The sequence below is a fragment of the Symphalangus syndactylus genome, chromosome 24 (assembly GCF_028878055.3).
Source record: "Symphalangus syndactylus isolate Jambi chromosome 24, NHGRI_mSymSyn1-v2.1_pri, whole genome shotgun sequence".
Lineage (NCBI taxonomy): Eukaryota > Metazoa > Chordata > Mammalia > Primates > Hylobatidae > Symphalangus > Symphalangus syndactylus.
The window spans coordinates 59,055,637-59,071,769 of record NC_072446.2 but is presented as its reverse complement, the minus strand read 5'-3'; the positions used below and the strand labels follow the sequence as shown (position 1 = coordinate 59,071,769).

Below are 16,133 nucleotides of genomic sequence, written 5' to 3'. Positions count from 1 at the left end.
TCCAAAATCCAACTCAGCATTTTTTTTTCTGCAGAAGCTGTAACTCTAGTTGGTTCAAAACATGGTTAATATTGTTATCATCTTGGTCATGCAGACCTGAAACATGAAAATTATTTTCAACTTGGATGGCCATGGCCCAGTATTGGTAGCATTATGCTGGTTTACAACGATTCCCAAATACCACATCCGAAATTTATATTCCTAGAGTTCTGGAGTTTGGAGCTTTGGAATCTAGGTGTCAATGTGGTTGTTCCTTTTGGATGTCCTAAGGCAGAGTCTATTTCATGTTTGCCTCCTGGCTTCTGGTGGTTGCAAGCAATCCTTGGCACCTGCAGATACATCACTCTAATCTCTGCTTCTGTCTTTACATGGTGCTCCCCCTGTGTATCTCTGTCTCTTTCCTTTCCTTGTAAGAACACAAGGTTATTTGGTTTGGGGCCCATTCTAACCCAGTATGATCTCATTTTAACTTGAATACACCTACAAAGGCCCTATTTTCAAATAAGGTCATATTCACAGGTAGTGGGGACTAGGACTTGAACATATCTTTTGGGAGGATATAATTTTAGTCACTATACCCTGAAATATTACCAAAAGTCCACCTTTAAACTTTAAAGTGTCCTGGTTTGGATGATAAATTTGATTGTCACCAAAAACTTTGACACTTCACTCTCCTCTCCAGCATCTCATCTTTTTGCCAAACCAGGAAGGAATGGTTTCTTGTATTTCAGCTATCTAAATCTGTAAATGCACCATGCCCCTTCACTTCTGACATCTCTCACTCTATTATTTTCCTTAGCATCTGACCCTGTTAGCCTACCTCTACTGACCTAGTCTGCTATCATCCTCAAACTGCAACTTCAGCCTCTGGCTATCTCCTACATGTCAATTCCTCATTCTCAAATTTAACTATTAATATGTCAGCCATCCATATGCCAAATCACCATCTTAAGTGGCCTGTTTGTCCATATAGATCATTATTTCAATAGGGTGAAAACAATTCATTCTTTTTAAAACATATAATTTGGAATTCATGTATTTTAATTAATTTATTTATTTTGAGACAGTGTCTTGCTCTGTCACCCAGGCTGGAGTACAGTGGTGCAATCTTGGCTCACTGTAGCCTCACCTCTGAGGTTCCAGCAATTCTCCTGCCTCAGCTTCCCAAGTAGCTGGGATTACAGGTGCCTGCCACCACACCCGGCTAGTTTTGTAGTTTTAGTAGAGATGGGGTTTCACCATGTTGGCCAGGCTGATCTCAAACCCCTGACCTGAAGTGACCCACCTGCTTTGGCCTCCCAAAGTGCTGGGATTACAGGCATGAGCCACTGCACTCAGCTAAATTTATGTATTTTAATCTCTTTCTTCTCTTATACAGATAAAGTCTAGGACTATAAAATATTTTTTCTGCCTTTTGTTCAAGACTAAGTATATACTATGTTTGTTGATATTCATCCTTATGTTCATAGGGCTTTTTAAAAAATCCTTGAATTAAGGGTAGGGATGAGGAAAAAAAATCACAAAAGAAGAGGAACAATCAGCTGAAGCTCAGACATTTGTATTAATACATTGTTTTATAAGTACTGTATGATGTGCTTCTTTGGGTAAATATCAGAATTTTGAGTAAAGGGCACTCATGATTTTCTTGATTCTACTCTTAGTTTTGTAATAACTTGGTGTAGATTGCTTTGTGTTCGTACAAATCAGTGAGATCCTGTGGGAGAAAATTATTTTGGAGCGTGAGTGGGTTTTCAGCCAGAGACTGTGGGAGGCACACATGACGTCTGTCTGCTTTTTCCTTCTCATAACTAAAATTGTAGTATTTTTGACAGACTTAAACTCTCAGGGATGGTAGCAAATTAAAGTGGTTTCTAAACAGCCAAGTCTGGCCTGAATTCTGCTACACAAATGTGTAACAGATTACCATCAGGCAGGACATGAAAGTTGACTGTTTTAAAAATCTACAAAAGAGAGGTGAATTTCTCCCATTTAGTAGCTCAGAATGAATGCTTGTGAGAGAGCCAGCAAGCTCGGTGTGAAACCTGTACCATTTGAACATATTAAAAATAGAAAAAAATCCCAGAGAAACATCTTTTCAGAACAGGTTTAGGATGGGCTATAGGATTCTGGCATGGTTAAAGGTTAATCTTTGGCATTCAGAGCAAAGAAATTTAATCTGTTTAAGCTTCAAAGGACAGAAAACTCAAAGACTCCTATTTATTCCGGGGTGATTTTCTTTTGGCTCTGGCTAAATCACTTGGGGCAAAGGGGTTTTCTTTAAAAAACAAATAAAAGTAAGAAGGAAAAGGAAGAAAGACACAGTTCTGGCATAGCCAGCAGAAAATGCTAATGGGAAGTATGGAGGAAATCCTTCTCTAATGAAGAAAGTGAAAGCAGATGAAGGCTAAATTGGAGTTTGTCTGGGACAATAGAGAAATGGAATCATGTTTCTAGGTCTTCATTCTTCTAGTATACAACAAATATGGTACAAAAATTTTTATCACGGTGAGCCCTGGAGTGATTGGACCTAAGTAAAGTTTGGTATGAGAAAGATAGCAAATTGTAGTGTTGGTCTTAACTATATTCTAATGCTTATATTTGTGTATTTATACATAGCAATTAGACATAACTAAAATGTGATGCTAATTATGTTGATAAATAATTATATACTTAAAGGAAATACAAAGTTGACAAGATGGCAGGCCGTCTTCCTTCCAGTTTTCTCTTTCATTGCCTACGAAATACTTTCAGGTTGGGGTTGGCCAGTGCAGCTGTCAGGCACCACCATTACCTTTCCAGGAGGTCCACCCACAGAGCATAAAAGGAGACAAATGCTTGGGAGGCTATTGTTGTAAATATGGATCTCATTGCGATAGATTGCAAATGTCAGACTGCTAGATTCCATCACTGAATTCCATCACTGATTCCTAAGATCAGTGCAGAGATAAAAAAAAAAATACGTTTTTTTTTCTCCCTTAAAGAAGAACAACTTTCTAATTTTCAGATCTTTATAATTGAGGAAATTTCCAGAAGAATTCGTAAGAAAAGGCAGCATCAATAGCAAATACTTTCCTGGAAATTGATTGTAAAACATTTTTTATTTTCCATTATTTTTGTCTTCTTTCGTTGGAATGAGGCTTTAAGAAAATGTCTCTGTGTTCCGGAGAGATGTGAAACAAATAGAAACTCTGATTAAAAAGCACAGCTTCCCATCTGGAGGATAATGTTTGTTCAACTCAGCTCGAGATCCTCTAAATTTGCTAGTGATGATGCTTCATGGAAATTGACAGCTGAGGAACCCAAAGAGCTGTAGTCAAATAACTGCCTCCTCTGTCTCTTCTTTCCTCTCTCCACGTCTGGTGCCCCTAAGAGCAAATGACAATGTGGGGGCGGGGGTGTACATATATCTCTGAGGGGTGACTTAATTAGTTCCCAAATTAAAGAAAAACCTTCAGGGGCTGCGAAGGCAGTGATTATGTTAACCCTTGGATTGATAGGAAAACAAGTGAGGTTCTAAATCTCCTTTTTACGGATGGTGATAAAAGGGTCATCTTGTCAGTTTATTGATGAAACACCAAGACTCTCCAGGCAAGATTTTCATCAGGTTAGTCACCAGTTCTGCGATGTTCATGGGAACAGCATCCTTCTCAGATAAATTCCTCCTTTTCCATGTTGAACTACCACGGTCTGATCTGAGGTGCCACTCACTGGCCAGTCCTGTGGCCTCCTTCCTGTGGCCCTGAAAATCTGTATCTGTGGTCTCCTCTGGCTGTAGAGAAAACATCAATATGTTTGATAAGACTAATGGGGGTGGCTTGAGTGTGAAGATTTGATCTTGTTATTCCCTGGCAGCAATCAGTCACCCCAGAATATTCCAAAGGGACTGAAATAGTACTAACTGTGTCCATTCCATTTTCACTGCTGTTCCTTTGCCAAGTGAGTTTTCAGCAAAAATAATTAACAGAAAGAGCGAAAACAAGCTGGACAGAGTAGTTTTACTTCCAATTGACTGACAACATAGCTACCCTAAAACTGACAACTGTGTCAAGAAAACAATTACACACAATGTCATGACTCAGAGTAGAATTTTATTGTGCACTTGTTCTGCACCTGAAAATTTAAATATGTGTCTGTCTCTTTTGTTGGTTTCAAAATAATTGTGCATGTTGACCACTGTTACCTTTGTGATCACTTACTTCCTGCTTTTGAGTGTTGAAATGTTTCCTTTTTTACAAAATAATGTTTATAGGAGATGACTTTTTTGGTTTTACATTTACTTTAGGTAAAATTAAAAAGTTGATGACCACATATTAGTCCCCAAATTAAAAAAACAACAACATACTAGACAGTGAAATTCAAACATTTTAGAATCTCTAGAAAAAAATGCCCACCTTATTAATTTAGTCATCAAATATTTATTGAGTATCCAGTTATATGTGGCTTTTCTAAGGCAGCATCCATCCAGGAGAAATACAACGTGAGCTATAAATGTGAGTCACCCATATAATTTTAAATTTTCTAGTAGCCACACTAAAGAAAAGGTAACAAGAAATAGGTGCTGGATTTTAATATAATATATATAAACTTTTATTTTAAGTTCGGGGTACAAGTGCATGTTTGTTACATAGGTAAACTTGTGTCATGGAGGTTTGTTGTATCGATTATTTCATCAACCAGGTATTAAGCTTAGCACCCATTACTTATTTTTCCTGATCCTCTCCCTCCTCCCACCCTCCACTCTCCAATAGGCCCCAGTGTGTGTTGTTCCTTTCTATGTGTCCATGTGTTCTCATCATTTAGCTCCCACTTATAAGTGAGAGCATGCAGTATTTGGCTTTCCGTTCCTGTGTTAGTTTTGTAAGGATAATGTTCTTTAGCTCCACCCATGTTCCTGCAAAGGACAAGATTTCACTCTTTTTATGACTGCATAGTATTCCATGGTGTATATAATGGCAGCGGTCGGCGTCCAGAGTGGCCGCTGCAACAGTGCTGGCTGCAGCAGGGAGGTGTGAGCAGTGGCGGCAGGAGCGGCTGCGGGAGCAGCAGTGGAAGCGATGGGTCCCCTGAGCCTTGCATCCCCAAGGCAGCTGACTACACCGCCATCACCCTCACACAGCCAGGTTGGACCTGCCACCAGGCCTGGAGCCTCTGCCGCTCCGGACCCTGGCTCCCTGTCACCACTGTCACCCGCCGCTGCTTCGGGGAAGGTGCAAGGTGGAAGGCAGAGCTGGGTCCCTGACGCTGCCATGCTCCATGGAGCGGGTGGGAGCCAGGGACAAATGGGAACTCTCCCAGATCCCGCTGTCCTGGGGGCCGCCATGATGGAGCCCAGCCGAGCCATCAGCCAGTTGGGGAGCAGTGCGGTCAGGTATGGGCGGGCAGAGAGGAACCCAGTGAGGACCTGGAGCCCTTACCCCAGGCTGCAAGGAAGCACAGCCAGGGCTGCCTGTACACTCCATGGAGAGGGCAGGTGCCCCACCCTCCCAGTGCAGGACCTGGATGTCTCTGCACTATGCACTCTGGGGGCCCAGGAAGTCCCCCACTACCCCTGCAGGCTTGGAGGTGTCTGCTCCTGCTGCCTGGCCTCTTCCTGCTCCTGGCGCTCGCTTCAATCTTGGAGCAGGGTTAGGGCCAAGCCCAGGTGCTGTCACAGGCTGGCTGGGTTTGCCCATGCTCATGGCAGCGCTGACACACCATCCCCCTGCCGCCTCGGCCCCCTCCAGACTTTGGTTGCTGACGAGTGCAGGGGGAAGCCAAGGTGGGACTGAGGGCAGCTACCTGCTGGCTTGCAGGTGACCCTTGGCGCTAGCAGCTTGGGCGCCACGGACAGCGGCAGGAGGCAGGAAGACTCCTGGGTGGAAAGGGGCGGGTCCCCAGTGAGCCCCCACCTTCAAGCCAGGGAGGGCCTGAAGGCTGGGGGCCAGGCTGCCTGTCCGGCAGACCAGAGTGGGAACTTGTGGTGCCTTTTTCTGGTCGCCCGTGGCCGCCCATGGGCCAATCCTCACACACGTCCTCCCCTCTGAGGCCCATAAAAAGCCCAGGGCTCAGCCAGAGCTGAGCAGAAGATGGAATGACTAGCCGCAGAGAGGAGCTACCCTCTCTGCTGGGTGCTAAACACTTGTCGGGACAACCTGCCTGCAGACAGGAACTACCCTCTCTGCTAGGAGCTGAACATTTGATGGGACACCCTGGCTGCAGAAAGGAGCTGCACCCTGCGGGTCTCCTCTGAGTTGTTCTATTGCTAAACAAAGCTCTTCTTCATCTTGCTCGCCCATCACTTGTCTGCATACCTCATTCTGCCTGGTTGCAGGGCAAGAACTCCAGACCCACTAAATGGCGAGGCTAAAAGAGCTGTAAAACGAACGGGGCTGAGACGTGCTCATTGCTCACTACGCTGCAGGTAAAGAGAAGGAGAGAAGCTCTATGGACCTTTGGGAAACCTGGACCTGGGAGCTCCCTGAGCCGGGGCTGTGACTCCCTCTTTGGGGCCCTAAGGTTCCTGGTGTCTCCAAGCTTCCGTGTCCGCACATTCCCAGGTGCCAGCCGTGGAAGCTGCTTGCAGTGTGCCTGGTCCAGCCGCAGCCTCGCAGAGAGCTGGGGTCTGTGCCAGCACCTGGAGCTGCCTGACCCACTGCAGCAGCCAGCATGGCTAACTGTGTGCAGTGGTCGGACCCCACACTTGCTCACGCACCGTTCACCACTCTACACCTGACTCTCCCTTGGCAGGTGTGGATCCAGGCCCTTGGCAGGCGTGGGATCCAGGCCAGTGGCATGAGCCAAGCACAGCCTGCCAGGCCAGGTGGGCTCGAGCAAAACTCAGGCAAAGGCGCCACCGGCCACAGAGGCTTCCAGCAAGAAAAGTGACACCGCAAGGATCCCGTAACATATATGTACCACATTTTCTTTATCCAGTCTGTTATTGATGGGCATTTAGGTTGATTCCATATCTTTGCTATTGTGAATAGTGCTGCAATGAACATATGTGTGCGTGTGTCTTTATAATAGAATGATTTATATTCCTTTGGGTGTATACCCAGTAATGGAATTGCTGGGTTAAATGGTATTTCTGTCGTCAGATCTTTCAGGGATCACCACAGTCTTTCACAATGGGTGAACTAATTTACACTCCCATCAACAGTGTATAAGTGTTCCTTTTCCTCCACAAACTCACTCACTAGCATCTGTTATTTTTTTTACTTTTTAGTAATAACCATTCTGACTGATGTGAGATGAGTTCTCATTGTGGTTTTGATTTGCATTACCCTAATGATCAGTGATGTTGAGCTTTTTTTTCATATGATTGTTGCGAGGATAATTCCTAAACACATGTGGAGGATGGCTTGCTGTTAGCTGATCAAAACTGGGTGACCTGGCTATACTCCACATCTTCCATCCTTCAGCCAACTAACCCAGATGTCCATGGCAATGATGGAGCTGCAAGAGAGAGCAAGCTCCAATATAGAAGCCCATTTCAGTCTTCTGCTTGCATCGTGTATGTCAACATCTTATTGGGCAAACCAAGTCACATGGCTGAGCCCAGAGTCAAGAGGCAGAGCAGGTGTCTCACAGTAAGTATTAATAATAGCAAGTAATAGGTTGTCACCTAAACTTCTGGCGGACTGGCTGTGACTTGGTTTCCACAACCCCCTGCTCAGGCTTGATTAATCTGCTATAGTGACTTACTGAACTCAGGGAAACGCTTTACTTAAGTTTACCTATTTATTAATAAACAGTATAGGCCGGGCGCGGTGGCTCACGCTTGTAATCCCAGGACTTTGGGAGGCCGAGGCGGGCGGATCACGAGGTCAGGAGATGGAGACCACGGTGAAACCCCGTCTCTATTAAAAATACAGAAAAAATTAGCCGGGCGTGGTGGTGGGCGCCTGTAGTCCCAGCTACTTGGAGAGGCTGAGGCAGGAGAATGGCGTGAACCTGGGAGGCGGAGCTTGCAGTGAGCCGAGATTGCGCCACTGCACTCCAGCCTGGGTGACAGAGTGAGACTCCGTTTCAAAAAAAATAAATAAATAAAAATAAAAATAAAAAAATAAACGGTATAATAAACAATACAGATGAACAGCCAGAAGGAAGAGATATATAGGGTGAGGTTATGTGGGAAGAGGCACAGAGCTTCCCTGCCCTCCCTGGGCACACCACTGTCCAAGAATCTCCATGTGATCGGCTATCCAGGAGCTCCCCAACATCAATCCTTTTGGGTTTTTGTGGTAGCTTCATTATCTATGCATGACTGATTAAATCAGTGGCCACTGGTGATAAACTCAAACTTCACCTCCCCTCCTGGAGGTCTCAACCCTCTAATTTGGCCTAGGTCTTTCCGGTGAACAGCCCCCATCCTAAAGCTACCTCGGGGTCCCCAGCCACCAGTCTTTTCATTAGCATATAAAAGACACTCTTATCACTAGAGATTCCAAGCGTTTTAGTAGCTCTACACCAGGAAAGGTAGACTAACACATGTATGTGTGTATATATGTGTGTACATGTATATGTATATATAACTGAAAATTACAGTATTATAAGTGGCCTCAATCTTTGCCTTGGGGACACAGGGATCCCTCTGCTAATTCTTGGTTCCTTCACTGGCCACCTCTCTCCCTCAGCCTGGACAGTAGCTGCATTTTGTGCTTGTACTATTGGATTACATTTCCTGAAATTATTGTCTCAGGACTGCTTTTGGAGGAACTCGGTTTAAAACAGTATAATACCCCAAGCTCACTGGGGTTATATATTTTAGGTCACAGAGTGATTCACCTTGTCTACAGCCTATAAGTCATGAGTTGTAATACTGACTCGTCTGTTGCAATCTGAAGCAAATAAATAGGTGTTTTAAAAATTCTTACTATGCTTTGAAGCTGTGAAAGCATGTTGCTAAAACATCTGTTTAATTTATTTACTTCAGTCCAATAATCAGTCAGTTCAGCCAGAAATATATTTGCTTGTATAAACTGAACACTCAGGGGACCCTTGAAACTTTCCATATTTTAGTTACTTAGTTTGGTATTGCTGGTACACATCTGCCATCTCAACCACCTCCACAATAAACTGAAATAATCATAGCACTGCGCTGTCCATGCTGTTGTGAGGATAATTCCTAAATATTGCTGTAAGACTCATGGCACATATGAAATTGTTAAATAACAAACATGAAATGCTTTATTTAAGGGTACCCCCAAGAAAACAGATTGAGGTGAATTCATGTTTTGAATTTATCATCACTTTAATTATTATTCGCCTGTACACTGCTGGTTAAAAATACCTTTCATACAATAGGTTTCTCAGCTTTATTCGAAGCATAAACTGTACCTGATAATGGTTTTGCTCGTGAAGTTCTGATAACACAGAAATGACAAATCAATATAAGCCCAGAATGACTAATGGGCTAGAGTACAGAGATAACCCAGTACTTTTCTCTCCTTGTTCCCACTCCTTTGCCATATGACTTTGTAATATAATTTCCCATTGTGGGAAACCTGCTCTGCCCCTTGACTCCAGGCTCAGCCATGTGACTTGGTTTGCCCAACAGGATGTTGGCATAGACGATGCAAGCAGAGGCATGAAATGGTCTTATTCTCTCTTATAGCTCTATCATTGCCATAGACAGCTGGATTAGTTGGCTGGAGAATGGCAAATGTGGAACATACCCAGGTCACCTAGTTTTGATGAGCTAACAGCAAGCCATCCTCTACACAGCAAGCCATCCCCCACACACGTTTAGAGCCAAGCTGAGAGCAGAAGAACCACCCAGCTGAGCCCAGCACAAATTCTCAACTCTCAGATTCAAGGACTAAACATATGCTTATTATTTTAAGTGACAGAGCTTTGAGGAGGTATGTTAGGTAGTGCTGTTACTACTTCTAATATGGTCAAATTCATGAGATGCTTCTGCTATGGCACTGACTAATCTAGTTTCCTACTTCATTTCCTCTGTTTTGATGATAGTCTCAGACTTTCTGACACTATCTCACTGACTGATTGCCAAGATTTTCTTCCTGACTCAAGAATTCTAAGGCTTTTCAACATTTTTCTTCTCTTGACTTCATCTCTCTTTCTATCCTGCTAGGAGTCAGACTCTGTCTTTGCCATTAACTGAATATGGAAGCAAATGTTTCCATCTTTTTTTTTTTTTTTTTTTTGAGATGGAGTCTCACTCTGTTGCCCAGGCTGGAGTGCAGTGGCACAATCTCGGCTCACTGCAACCTCCACCTCCCAGGTTCAAAGTTCAAGTGATTCTCCTGCCTCAGCCTTCTGAGTAGCTGGGATTACAGACACTCACCACCATGCCTGGCTAATTTTTGTATTTTTAGTAGAGACGGGTTTCACCATGTTGGTCAGGCTGGTCTTGAACTCCTGACCTCATGATCCACCCGCCTCAGCCTCCCAAAGTGCTGGGATTACAGGTGTGAGCCACCACGCCTGGCTAGTTCAATCTTATGATCCCTCAGTAAGTTTTCTGCCTCCTTTTACCCTGTATAACATAGTTTATTATGACACAGCCAGCAGCAACAAAAGTATTTTATTACTGTGACACACAGTTTGAAATAAATTTCTTTTGACATTCTCCAAGCCAGTGTGGGAGCTGGAGAAACACACAGTGGATGGGAAGAAGCTGATTGAAAGGGGTATTTTCAATATATTTTTGCACAAAGGGATGCATCTGTAGTTTTTATGGCACTTGACACTTGAGTCTAAACTGCAATAGCTGTTTTTCCCCAAAACTGTGTTAATACTATATGCCAAAGAAGACTTTCTTATTTCCATTAATGCACTTACTCAGAAAGTGCATACATAGTGTGGTTCTCTTTGTGAGGCCTATTTGTGCCCTGTAGCACATTGCAGTATGCTCTTTTGCTTCCTTTGTCTCCTCCAACAAGGCTCCAAAGTAACCCTAAAAGTATTGGAACTTAGTGAAGACTTACTCCCTACTTCCCTAGTGAAATCTTCACTAAGTCTCTTCGCGTTCATGAAATCTTTTCTGGTTTACATTCAGATCCTTGCCTCTGTTTTTGTCCTAGGAAAGAGAAGTTTCATAAGCACACACTGGGATGAATACTAAAGCTCCAATATTTAATATTACTTGAGGGCTCCCAGAATATCTGGTACTATCTCACTGCCTCCTGAGTTTGGTTTTGGGGAGGATTCCTGAATATTAGCCAAGACACAACAGTATATACAACAGGAGTGTAAATGAAGGGGATCCCAGAGATGAGACCAACATCTTTCTCGAGCCTCCTCAAACTTGAAATTACGCTGAGGAGGCTTGGAGTGAAAGGAAAAGACATGGAGGCAGCCGCTTAACTTCTAACAATATTTGTTTGCGAGCAAGCATGGGGCACATCCAGAAATATGTATGGGGCTTGTTCTATGCAGGGCTTGCTATATTAGACAGGATGAGAGCCAGTGAAGTGAATACTATTCCTGCTTCTAAAGGAAAGTATGAGTTATATGTGAATAAAAAGTCCTGGACTGGAAATTCAACCTTTTCAAGCTTCTTTAGTTTTCAACAGTATTACTTTCTGAAATCTTTCATTTGCCTTCATTTAATTGCAGATACTTCGTATTATGCATGAGAGAACCAAGAGACAGTGTGGGCCATAAAATATTCATTGCAGATTTTAATTTTGACTCTGGAGTCAAATAATAAAATGGAAATAAGGGGAAAATATTCCAAAATGAGTCACAAGATCCACAAAGGTCTGAAAAAAGTGATTTTACCACTCAAATTGTATTAGAATATACATAAGCTAATGAATCATATATCAATGCTACTTTTTTGGAGTACTAACAGATGGCACTTCTACTGGAGGAAAGTGAAATACTCATCCCTGTAGAAATCCACTTGGGTGCAAGCAAGTGGCACAGAGTCCATTGGCACTCAGACAGCTAGTTTTGCACCTGTGTGTTCAGTGCTGTGAGCTGGCCCCTCCGTGAAAGTCCATCCCAATCTCTGCACAATGCAAACATATAATCATATGATAAAAATAAGATGTAGGATGGATTGTTGCAAAGAAGTTATTATATCCAGACTCAAAGAGAAGAAACTGTAAAAGCAATGCAACTATACTAAAAGCATTTGCTCCTTTATGAGGAAGAAGAGTTACCTTTGGCTATATTGAACCCATTTGCATAGGAAAGGGACAGATATTATTGGAAGTGAAAGGGGGGAGAAACTGAGCTACATGCTCATGGCCTAGATGCAATGGTAGTTGACTTGGTATGGGTTACATGGGGCTCTACACAACTTTCTATAGACACTCTAGGTGCCATGCCCACATCTCATTAATCCTCTTCACCATTCCTTTACTGCTACCTTTGTTTCTGTTTAATTCTGCTTTTAATTTCCTTTACCTTGACACTGTCAAGGAGTGTCTGTCATTGGAGGCCTGTCATTGTGCTACTGGAGCCACTTTGCCCACATGTGTGGGTTTTGAAGTGCTTTGGGTTTGAGACCCCTTGGGATGGCCATTAGCCAAGGTTGATGAGCATGGAGATATGAGAGCCTAGCTCTCTTGCCTCCTGTCAGTACAAACTCTGAGATGTAATTTATGCTCTAGAGCTCTCCTGCAGGATGAGCAGAGGCTGGGATCCTCCCCAGAATTGCACCCTTGCTAAATGACTTCCCCTTCTCTTGTCTTGCTTCTCCATTCCCTCACTAGTTTCTCCTGGGGCACGTCCTTAATAAATTCCTGACAAATTCCTGTTCAGGATTAGCTCCTGAAGACTCAGTCTAAGATACTCTCCAATGGATAGTTTAATCTATCCACATCCTCAGCAGAGCTTCTCTGCTCAGCATTGGTGACCAGCTTCAGACTGTAAACTCTCTTACAGTTAGTGCCCACAAACATTCCCTCAGAACACTCAAGGAAGGTGTAGATAGCAACAGTATTCTGAACTCTTTTTTATCCGAAAAAACAACTGGAATGATAATAAGCCCCAATCTTCCAATGACAGGAATAAAAAGTAACCTTTTTACTTTAATAAATACATTTAGGGAGACAGACAAATTGGCTCTTTTGATAAACAAGATAATAATTCTATTTCTTCTCAGTCAACAGAAGTTAATAGCTTTCCTACTGAAACCTATTTAAGTTGACAGTAAGTTGAAAACTAACCTGAGTCTGTGAAAAAGGTGTCATAATTAGCTTACTCAGAACATTTCTTGATGTATTGGTTACCATTTATCATGGGCGGAGGACATTTGCCCTGAAAATTGGGAGGTACCAGGTGGTGAATTTACACAAACACAGTGAAGAGATCTGGATTCTCCTGATCTAGAGTTCAGAGACATGGTTGATGTTAGGAGAAAATTCAATCCTTACTTCCCTCTCTTTTTCTTTTCTTTTCTTTTCTTTTCTTTTTTTCTCTTGTTTCCCCTCTCTCCCTCTCTCCCTCCCTCCTTCCCTCCTTCTCTCCTTCCTTCCTTTCTCCCTCTTCCTTCATTCCTTCCCTCCTCCCTCCCTTCCTTCCTGCTTTTCTCCCTTCCGCCCTCCCTTCCTTCCCTCCTTCTTTCCCTACTCCCTCCCTCCCTCTCTTCCTTCCTTCCTTCCTCCCTTCTTTCCTCCTTTCCCTCCTCCCTCCCTCCCTTCCTTCCTTCCCCCCTCCCTCTCTCCCTCTTTTCCTTCCTTCCTCCCTTCCTCCCTCCCATCTTCCTCCCTCCCCACTTCTTACTTCCCTACCTCCCTTCTTCCTTTCTTTCCTCCCTTCTTCCTTTCCTTCCTCCCTCCTTTCTTTCCTCCTTCCCTCCTTCCTTCCCTTCCTCCCTCCTTCCTTCTTTCCCTCCCTCCCTTCTTCCTCCCTCCCTTCCTGCCTTTCTCTGTTTCTTTCTATAGCGGAAACCACTCAGACTGCATCATCCTCTCCCTCTGACTCTCCACAATCACCAATGGCAAATAGCAGTTGCAGGAAAGCAGTGCCAAGAGCCAGCTTCACACTCAGGAAAGAACCCTGCACCTCTTCCTCATATTTCTGGTGCTCTACACATTCAGAGAAACTTCCCTAGTGACAAACTATAGAAATGATCCCTGAAAATGTAATCTTCATTTTACATTTCTTAATGCAGGGGTCCCCAACCTGAGGAAACAGTCCACACAGTAGGTCCCACAGAAACAGGGGGCAAGCCAGAATTACCACCTGAGCTCCACCTCCTGTCAGATCAGCTGGGCATTAGATTTTCATAGGAGCAGAAACCCTATTGTGAACTGCACATGTGAGGGATCTAGGTTGCCTGATTCTTATGAAAATCTAATGCCTGACAACCTGAGGTGGAACAGTTTCATCCCAAAACCATTCCCCCATCCCCACCCCATGGAAAAATTGTCTTCCACGAAGCTAGTCCCTGGTGCCAAAAAGGTTGGGGACACTGCCTTAATAAAAGTTTTTTTAATCTGACTGGCCCCAGTCAAATTTACATTCTGTGAGAATGTAAATAGGCTTCACATGAGGAAACGGTTCTGTTTATTTAATCTGCAGGACTTCTCTTAGAATCTTTATTTTGCTGATGTATGGTACAAGTCTCTCAATACTACATTTTCCAAATTTAGTGGTTGTAACATCTTTTTTTTCACAACATCTCTGCTGCTGTAGACAAGATTGTGAACTAGTCAGATTTCTCTTTGCTTTCCTCCACTTTATTTCTTTATCTCTTCCCTTTGATTCCTTAACTGAATCATCTTGTATGAAAATACATATGAGAAATATAGGTGTCTATTAATTAATATCTTATTCATCTATTATTGTGAACTCAGGCATCTGCTCTATAGTAAGTCAGAATGTATTTCTTAGGAGGAATGCGGTTGATTGCACTCCAAAATAACCTGTGCTTCTTTGTTCTTCCATGCATGTCTATCTCTGTCTCCAACTAGATCAGAAGACCCTGGAGAACTGAGTAGAAGTTAAAATTTTTTGAATGAAATTAAACACTGATATTCATATTCAATTAATTCAATTAATGCTATAGGACTAAAACTTACCAAGCATTCCCATCAAAAAGAAAATTTGTCAATAACTTTGGGAAATAGTCTTAAAATGTAAGACTTTAGCATTTGCTGTTTACTGTCCACGGGACAATCCTCCTAGACAGCGCTTATCACTACATCATATATGTCTGTGTTCATCTCTCTCTTTCTCTCTTTATCTACAGGCACACCCCATTTTATTGGTGCTTTGATTTATTGTACTTCACCAGTATTACAATTTTTTTTTTTTTTTTTTTTTTTTTTTACAAATTAATGGTTTGTGGCAACCCTACTTGAGCAAATCTATTGGCACCATTTTCCCAACAGCATGTACTCACATCATGTCTCTGTAACTCTCTGAATTTCAAACTTTTCCATTACGATTATATCTTTGATGGTGATCTGTGATCGGTGATCTTTGATGTTACTGTTGTAATTATTTTGGGGTGCCACAAACTGTGCCCATATAAGATGGTATACTGAATTGATAAATGTGCATGTTCTGATTGCTCCACCAATCGGCTGTTTCCCCATCTCTCTTGCTTTCCTTAGGCCTCACTATTTGCTGAGAAACTATAATATTGAAATTAGGCCAATTTATAAACCTACAATGGCTTCTAAGTATTCAAGTGAAAGAAAGAGTCACATGTCTGTCACTTTCAATCAAAAGCTAGGAATGATTTATCTCAGTAAAGAAGGCATGTTGAAAGCTGAAACAGGCTGGGCCTCTTGTGCCAAATAGTTGAACAAATTGTGAATGTAAACAAGAAGCTCTTGAAGGAGATTTAAAGTGCTTCTCCAGTTAACACATGAATAATAAGAAAGCCAAACAGTCTTATTCCTGATATGGAGAAAGTTTTAGTGGTCTGGATAGAAGATCAAACAGCTAGAACATTCCCTTAAGCCAAAGTCTAATCCAGAGCAAGGCCCTAAATCTCTTCAATTCTAGAAAACCTGAGAGAGGTGAGGCAGCTACAGAAGAAAACTCTGGAGACAGTAGAGGTTAGTTCCTGAAGTTTAAGAAAATAAACCGTCTTCATAATATAAAAGTGCAAAGTGAAGCAGCAAGTGCTGATCAGAAGCTGCAGCAAGTTATCTAGATCTTGCTAAGATCATTGATGAAAGTGGCTACAATAAGTAAAAGATGTTCAGTGTAGATCTAACAGC

The 16,133-nt window shown here is 42.8% G+C and overlaps 1 pseudogene; it reads right to left on the bottom strand.

Moving 5' to 3' along the window:
- Positions 1-13,846: 13,846 nt before the first annotated feature.
- LOC129474970 (uncharacterized) lies at positions 13,847-14,049 on the bottom strand (annotated as a pseudogene).
- Positions 14,050-16,133: the final 2,084 nt, after the last annotated feature.